Consider the following 9,231-nt stretch of genomic DNA (forward strand, 5'->3'; position numbering starts at 1 on the left):
CCCTTTTGTAGGCCCATTCAGTTAGAATAGTAGAATATACAAGGTGCAATTTTGAAATATGGTTGGTTTTATCTTCAATCACTGACAGTCAGTTACCGATGTCAGCTAAAAAAGGTTTGATTGGTAAATTAGTCTAGCCAGATATTGAAACTTGTAGTAATCATGGTCGAAATACCGACCGGGGGACCCCATTGATTTTGTTAGTCACTCTCACTCAGATATCATATTAAAAACGGTAAACATTTCTTTAAACTCTAGGAAATTAACTCCCAAAGTTTGTTTTTCTCTCTGCTGTCAAGAGGGGGGGGGGGGGGGGCGCTAACATGTTTTGCTTGTAAGGTGTGTGTGTGTGGGGGGGGCATGGATGTGGGTATGCAGACCGGCGAGCTACTGCAGCCACTCATGATGTCACGTATACTCCCTCTCCAGTGCTCGAGGTCACCTGGCTGTTCATTATTACGCACACCTGTCACCAACGTTACGCGCACCAGCGCCCATCAGACTCACCTGGACTCTATCACCTGCCTGAATACCTTTCCTATATATGTCACTCCCTTTGGTTCTTTCCCTAGGCGTTATTGTTTCAGTGTTTCATGTCTGTACGCTACTCGTTTTTCTTGTTTTGTTCCTTGTGATATTTATTGTTAAGGTTGGTAGAGGAGTGGCGGAGGGAGTTTTGGGCCATCTCCGCCCAGGGGATGTAAACCGCCCACTCCCCCGGCCGGTCCTGGTAATAGGACCACAGAAACCTACCCACATCCTGGTTGACTCTCTCCACCTGCCTGTTACTCTCGGGGTGGAAACCTGAGGTAAGGCTGACCGAGACCCCCAGGTGTTCCATAAACGCCCTCCAGACTCTAGACGTGATTTGGGGACCCAGATCAGAAACTATATCCTCAGGCACTCCGTAGTGACGGAATACGTGGGTGAACAGGGCCTCCGCAGTCTGTAGAGCCGTAGGGAGACCGGGCAAAGGAAGGAGACGGCAGGACTTAGAAAACCGATCCACAACGACCAGGATCGTGGTGTTACCCCGCGACGGGGGAAGATCCGTCACGAAATCCACCGATAGGTGTGACCACGGTCGTTGTGGAACGGGAAGGGTTGTAATTTGCCTCTGGGCAGATGTCTAGATGCCTTGCACTGTGCGCATACCGAACAGGACGGAACATAAACCCTCACCGCCCGACCGATGCCAGGATGACCAGAGGAGGATGGCGTGTGAGCCCAACAGATCAAACGATCGCGGACATCAAACGGAACGTACAGACGCCCAGCTGGACACTCAGGGGGAGGGGGCTCTGCACGTGACGCCCGCTCGATGTCCGCGTCCACCTCCCGTGCCACCAGGCGAGAAGCTGGAATTATGGGAGTGGGATCCGTGGACCACTCCTCTGTATCATACAGCCGGGACAGTGCGTCTGCCTTAACGTTCTGGGAACCTGGTTTGTAGGATAGGGTGAAAACAAAGCGGGTGAAAAACATGGCCCACCTTGCCTGGCGAGGGTTCATTCTCCTCGCCGCCCGGATGTACTCCATATGGTCGGTGGTCAGTCCAAATGAGGAAAGGGTGTTTAGCCCCCTCAAGCCAATGCCTCCACGCCTTCAGAGCCCTGACAACAGCCAACAGCTCCTGGTCCCCCACATCATAGTTTCGCTCCGCCGAGCTGAGCTTCTTCGAAAAGAAAGCACAGGGGCGGAGCTTCGGTGGCGTACCCGAGCGCTGAGACAGCACAGCTCCTATGAATGCCAAGGAGGGATCAGGATGAGCCAGCACGGGAGCCGAGGTAAACAGAGCCTTCAGGTGACCAAAAGCCCTGTCCGCCCCAGCCAACCACTGCAGTTGCACCGGTCCCCCCTTCAGCAAGGAGGTAATGGGAGCCGCTACCTGACCAAAGCCCCGGATGAACCTCCGGTAGTAGTTGGCAAACCCTAAGAACCGCTGCACCTCCTTTACCATGGATGGAGTCGGTCAATTACGCACGGCTGAAACGCGGTCATTTTCCATCTCCACCCCTGACGCTGAAAAGCGGTATCCTAGGAAGGAGACGGACTGTTGGAAGAACAGACATTTCTCCGCCTTGACGTATAGGTCATGCTCCAACAGTCGACCAAGCACCCTGCGCACAAGGGACAGATGCTCGGCGCAGGTAGTGGAGTATATTAGAATGTCATCTATATACACCACTACACCCTGCCCGTGCAGGTCCCTGAAAATCTCATCCACAAAGGATTGGAAGACTGATGGAGCATTCATTAACTCATACGGCATGACTAGGTACTCATAGTGCCCAGAAGTGGTACTAAGTCCACTCATCCCCTACCCGGATACGCACCAGGTTGTAAGCGCTCCTGAGGTCCAATTTTGTGAAGAAGCGCGCCCCGTGCAAAGACTCTGTCATACTGGTGATGAGAGGTAGCGGGTAACTGTATTTTACCGTAATCTGATTTAAACCTCGATAGTCAATACACGGGCGTAAACCTCCATCCTTCTTCTTCACAAAAAAGAAACTCGAGGAGACAGGTGAAGTGGAAGGCCGAATGTATCCCTGTCCCAGAGATTCGACAACATATGTTTCCATAGCCGCCGTCTCCTCCTGTGACAGAGGATACACGTGACTCCTGGGAAGTGCAGCGCCTACCTGGAGATTTATCGCACAATCCCCCTGTCGATGGGGTGGTAATTGAGTCGCTTTCTTTTTACAGAAGGCGAGTGCCAAATCGGCATATTTGGGGGGAATGTGCATGGTGGAAACCATTTGGGGGGAAGTCGTGACAGTGTTCGCATCTGGCAACCCATTAAATGAATAATCTCCAATCTCTCACCGTCAACAGGCAAATATCCCTAGACAGGTCTGAGTGACCTTACAGATCCACCAAGCACAGTCAGTGCGGTTGCTAGATTGGGTTAAAAAAAAAACACAACCTTACACACATGGAAACACAACCTTACTCCACACTTGTGGAGACAGTAATTCATCACCAGAGAAGCGGCATGCTTTCTTCCTAATTATTATGTAGTATTGTCTGTGATCAACAGTAAGTAAGTACGTTTTTCTCTGAGGCAATTATCTCTCCACTCTGTTTATTTATTTCACTGTTTTGCAAGATTAGCCTAATACATATGTATGATTAAAGTAACCAGGTCCTTTGTTACTTCATGTAGAACTAATTAGAATTTAATGACAGCTTTTTATGGTTGAAAATCTGGCAATTAATCACTATTCTATGAATAATATATGACTACATTTATCACTTATATTATGGTAATGTACAGGAATTTATTAATTGAACTGCTGACAAACCTCTAATTCATTGTGGAGTGTGTGTCTAGAATGTCTTGTTCACAGTGCCCTGGGATGCTGTAAACGGCCGAGACCATTTCAGTTGCTCTTGTTGAGGTAGAAGTTAAGCCATTTTACAGTGGCTTTTGTCACTGACTGTCTCAACTCTCTCTTTCAGAGCGTACAAAGTACTAAGTTGGCTCTGATGGCAAAGAGCAATCAAAGACAAAAAGACCTGAACAAAACAATGAAATCTCTCGCATCTCTACCTGTTGACTAGGCAACAACACATCCGTCACGCTGACCCTCAACACGACGGCCCCTCAGGGGTGCGTGCTTAATCCCCTCCTGTACTCCCTGTCACCCACGACTGCGTGGCCACACACGACCATCATTAAGTAGGCATGATCACCGACAACGATGAGACAGCCTATAGGGAGGAGGTCAGAGACCTGGCAGAGTGGTACCAGCACAACAAGCTCTCCCTCAACGTGAGCAAGACAAAGGCTTCTGATCATAATCTACAGGAAAAGGGTCTGTAGTGAAACGGGTCGAGAGCTTCAAGTTCCTTGGTGTCCACATCACTAAGGACCTATCACGGTCCAAACAGACCAAGACAGTCGTGAAGAGGGCACGACCACGCCTATTCTGCCTCAGGAGGCTGAAAGGATTTGGTATGGGACCTCAGATCCTCAAAAGTTCTACAGCTGTACCATCAAGAGCATCCTGACTGGTTGCATCACCGCTTGGTATGGCAACTGCTCGGCATCCGACCACAAGGCGCTACAGAGGGTAGTGCGTACAGCCCAGTACATCACTGGGGCTGAGCTCCCTGCCAACCAGGATCCCTTCAGAGAAAAGCCCTAAAAATTGTCAAAGACTCCATCCACTCAAGTCATAGATTGTTCTCTCTGCTACCGCATGGCAAGCGGTACCGGAGCACCAATTCTGGGACCAAAAGACTCCTTAACTTCTTATGGCTGCAGCCTGGTGTCGGTACACTTATGACAACAGCCAGCTCAAGTGCAGGGCGCGAAATTCAAAAGATATTTTTTTTTAATATTTAACTTTCACACATTAACAGGTCCAATACAGCAAATGAAAGGTACACATCTTGTGAATCCAGCCAACATGTCCGATTTTTAAAATGTTTTACAGCGAAAACAGCACGTATATTTATGTTAGCTCACCACCAAATACAAAAAAGGACAGACATTTTTCACAGCACAGGTAGCATGCACAAAGCCAACCTAACTAACCAAGAACCAACCAAACTAACCAAGAAACAACTTCATCAGATGACAGTCTTATAACATGTTATACAATAAATCTATGTTTTGTTCGAAAAATTTGCATATTTCAGGTATAAATCATAGTTTACATTGCAGCTACAATCAGAAATTGCACCGAAAGCAGCCATAATAATTAGACACCAACGTCAAATACCTAATTACTCATCATAAAACATTTCTGAAAAATACATAGTGTACAGCAAATGAAAGACAGGCATCTTGTGATTCCAGCCAATATTTCCGATTTATTAAGTGTTTTACAGCGAAAACACAATATAGCGTTATATTAGCTTACCACAATAGCCAGAAACACAAGCCATTTCCCAGCAGTAAAAGTTAGCGATCGTAACAAACCAGTAAAAGATATATAATTTTTGACTAACCTTGATATTCTTCATCAGATGACAGTCCTATAACATCAGGTTATACATACACTTATGTTTTGTTCGAAAATGTGCATATTTAGAGCTGAAATCAATGGTTATACATTGTGCTAACTTAGCTACTTTTTCCCACAACGTCCGGATATTTTTCTGACACTTTTTCTGACACACATATTCTGACCAAATAGCTATTCATAAACATAACTAAAAAATACATGTTGTATAGGAAATGATAGATCCATTAGTTCTTAATGAAATCACAGTGTTAGAATTCTAAAAAATAACTTCATTACGACATCCAGCTTCGGTATAGCTAGAGTACCCAAAAGTTGGGCGCCGACGACTAGTTCACATGTACGACAGATATATGAAATAGCATCATAAAATGTTTCTTACTTTTGCTGATCTTTCATCAGAATGTTGGACAAGGGGTCCTTTGTCGGGAACAATCGTTGTTTGGATTTAGAACGGCCACTTTCCCTCTTGAATTAGCAAGCACACTAGCCAAGTGGCGCGAATCTCTCCATCGTCAACAAAGTCAGAGAACGGAACACGGCAAAACTCCCGAAAAAATTTCAATAATCTGATTAAACTATATTGAAAAAACATACTTTACGATGATATGGTCACATGTATCAAATAAAATCAAAGCCAGAGATAGTAGTCGCCTATAACGGCAGCTAAACAGAAGGCAAATCCAGGTACCTCCTCGCGCTCTCCAGAAAACAGGAAATGGGAGACACGTCATACAAAGAGCTTGTATTCCACTTCAGACCAAGATAAACACTCAATTTCTTCTCTCACCGCCTCTTGACATCCAGGGGAAGGTCTATGAAGTGCATGTATACTAATACGTATCATGCCCATTTATAGGCAGGAAGTAGAACAGAGCCTCGATTTCAGACTTTCCACTTCCTGGTCAGGAAGTTTGTGCCAAATGAGTTCTGTTTGACTCACAGATATAATTCAAACGGTTTTAGAAACTAGAGAGTGTTTTCTATCCAATAGTAATAATAATATGCATATTGTACGAGCAAGAATTGAGTACGAGGCCGTTTGAAATGGGCACCTTTTATCTGGCTACTCAATACTGCGCCTGCAGCCCAAACAGGTTAACAGCTTCTACCCCCAAGCCATAAGACTCCTGAACAGTTATTTAAATGGCTGCCCGAACTATTAGCATTGACCCCCCTTATTTTATTCTAATTTATTTTTTGCACCGACTCTCTTGCATATGCTTAATGTACACTCACTGGACTCTAACCACACACACTACACTGACACTCGAACACACACACACACACACACACATAGTGACGCTACACACACACACACACACATTCCTTCACACACACTGCTACAACTCTCTGTTTATTATCTATGCATATTCACTTTACCCCTACCTACATTTACATATTAACTCAATTACCTTGACTAACTCACACCCCTGCACACTGACTGTACCAGTAGCCCTTGTTTATAGCCTCTTTATTGTTATTTTACTGTGTTGTTATTTAGCACTTTTTTCCTACTTCATTTTTTAAAAAACTCTGCATTGTTGGTTAAGGGCTCTTAAGTAAGCATTTCAAGGTAAAGTCTACACCTGTGACAGTAAAATTTGATTTGATCAAATGGTCAGGTCAGGTGGCTAAATCCTTTACCATTCTGCTCTGTCTCCACTTCATAGAATCACTCAACGTGCTGTCGCCACTGGGGAATTCTAACTGTGGCCAGATCTAACATGTAATGTGTAACACATTAGTCTGAAGCCAGTCGATATCACAGCACTGGCTGTGATTGACTCTGTGGACCACCGTTCTTCAGCATCAGCGTATTTCGGCCACAGTTTTATAATTACCCAATTGACCTTTTCTGAACAATGTTATTCATCCAATTAAGGGTGCAGACCAGACAAAAAGCCACCATAAATAATTTGATTGTCCTCCTCAGTACAGTATCAGTCTGTTACTTATTTTCATAAAGTAATGATTAAATGTGTTCATGGAAAGTTTCATTTATGGCAGATAATTCTATCCTTTCAGGACTTTGCCTTATAAAAGTAGCTCTACCAGTAGCTTAATTTGTGTCTTCATCCTAACCTTCAGATCTAAAAACTCAGATAGTGACTTAGTTTGTGAAAAGGATATTTCACTCTGTGATCAAAGAATACTTCACCCCAAGATCAAAGTTTGTCAGGAGGTTCTTTAACCTCATAAGTAGAATGGAGTCCATATTCCTTGCCAGCTGTTGTGTAAATCCCCTATCACGCATGCAAAGAAATCTGCAGGCCTCATGTAAATGAATGACATAGATGGGCACCAACTAATGGATTGGTTGTATATACAGTTGAAGTCGGAAGTTTACAGACACATATACACAGCCAAATACATTTAAACTCAGTTTTTCCACAATTCCTGACATTTAATACTAGTAAAAATTCCCTGTCTTAGATCAGTTAGGATCACCACTATTTTAAGAATGTGAAATATCAGAATAATAGTAGAGAGAATTATTTATTTCAGCTTTTCTTTCTTTCATCACATTCCCAATGTGTCAGAAGTTCACCTACACTCAATTAGTATTTGGTAGCATTGCCTTTAAATTGTTTTACTTGGGTCAAACGTTTCAGGGTAGCCTTCCACAAGCTTCCAAAAATAATGGCTGAATTTTGGCCCATTCCTCCTGACAGAGCTGGTGTAACTGAGTAAGGTTTGTAGGCCTTCTTGCTCGCACATGCTTTCAGTTCTGCCCACAAATTCTCTATAGGATTGGGGTCAGGGCTTTGTGATGGCCACTCCAATACCTTGACTTTGTTGTCCTTAACCTTTCTGAACCACCCATCCCGGATCCGGGATAATTGTCATCAGCAACGCTGAATAGCATAGCGTAGCATAGCGCCACAGGTAAATAATATTACTAGAAAATATTCATATTCATGAAATCACAAGTGCAATATTGCAAAACACAGCTTAGCCTTATGTTAATCCACCTGTCGTCTGAAATTATGCTTTACAGCGAAAGCAACACAAGCGTTTGTGTAAGTTTATCGATCGATCGACAAAACAATAAGTACACTTAGCATCAGGTAACTTGGTCACGAAAATCAGAAAAGCAATCAAATTAATCGTTTACCTTTGATGATCTTCGGATGTTTTCACTCACAAGACTCCCAGTTAGACAACAAATGTTCCTTTTTTTCCATAAAGATATTTTTATATCCAAATACCTCCGTTAGTTTGGTGCGTTATGCCCAGGAATCCACCGGAAAGAGCGGTCACGACAACGCAGACAAAAATTCCAAATTATATCCATAATGTCCACAGAAACATGTCAAACGTTTTTTATAATCCATCCTCAGGGTGTTTTTCAAATATCTATTCGATATTATATCAACCGGGACAGTTGGCTTTTCACTAGGACCGGGAGTAACAATGGCTGCCTTTCTCTTTTGCGCACAACTCACTCTGAGAGCCCCCACCTATCCACTTACGCAATGTGGTCGTTCACGCTCATTCTTCAAAATAAAAGCCTGAAACTATGTCTAAAGGCTGTTGACACCTTAGGGAAGCCATAGAAAAAGGAGTCTGGTTGATATCCCTTTAAATGGGCAATAGGGATGCATAGGAACAGAGAGGTTTCAAAAACAGGGGCACTTCCTGATTGGATTTTCCTCAGGTTTTAGCCTGCAATATCAGTTCTGTTTAACTCACAGACAAAATGTTGACAGTTTTGGAAACTTCAGAGTGTTTTCTATGCCAATCTGACAATTATATGCATATTCTAGTTTCGGGGGCTGAGAAATAGGCAGTTTCAAATGGGTACGTTTTTTAGCCAAAAACAAAAATACTGCCCCCTAGCCTTATTAACCTCTCTAGCGCATGTGGGATGGTAGCGTCTCACCTCGTCAACAGCCAGTGAAACTGCAGGGCGCCAAATTCAAAACAACAGAAATCCCATAATTAAAATTCCTCAAACATACATGTATTTTACACCATTTTAAAGCTACACTTGTTGTAAATCCAGCCACAGTGACGAAAGCAAACCAAACGATTATGTTAGGTCAGAGCCAAGTCAGAGAAAAATACAGCCATTTTTCCAGCCAAAGAGAGGAATCACAAAAAGCAGAAATATAGATAAAATGATTCACTAACCTTTGATGATCTTCATCAGATGACACTCATAGGACTTCATGTTACACAATACATGTATGTTTTGTTCAGTAAGGTTCATATTTATATCCAAAAATCTGAGTTTACATTGGCGCGTTATGTT

The sequence above is a fragment of the Salvelinus namaycush genome, chromosome 14 (assembly GCF_016432855.1).
Source record: "Salvelinus namaycush isolate Seneca chromosome 14, SaNama_1.0, whole genome shotgun sequence".
Lineage (NCBI taxonomy): Eukaryota > Metazoa > Chordata > Actinopteri > Salmoniformes > Salmonidae > Salvelinus > Salvelinus namaycush.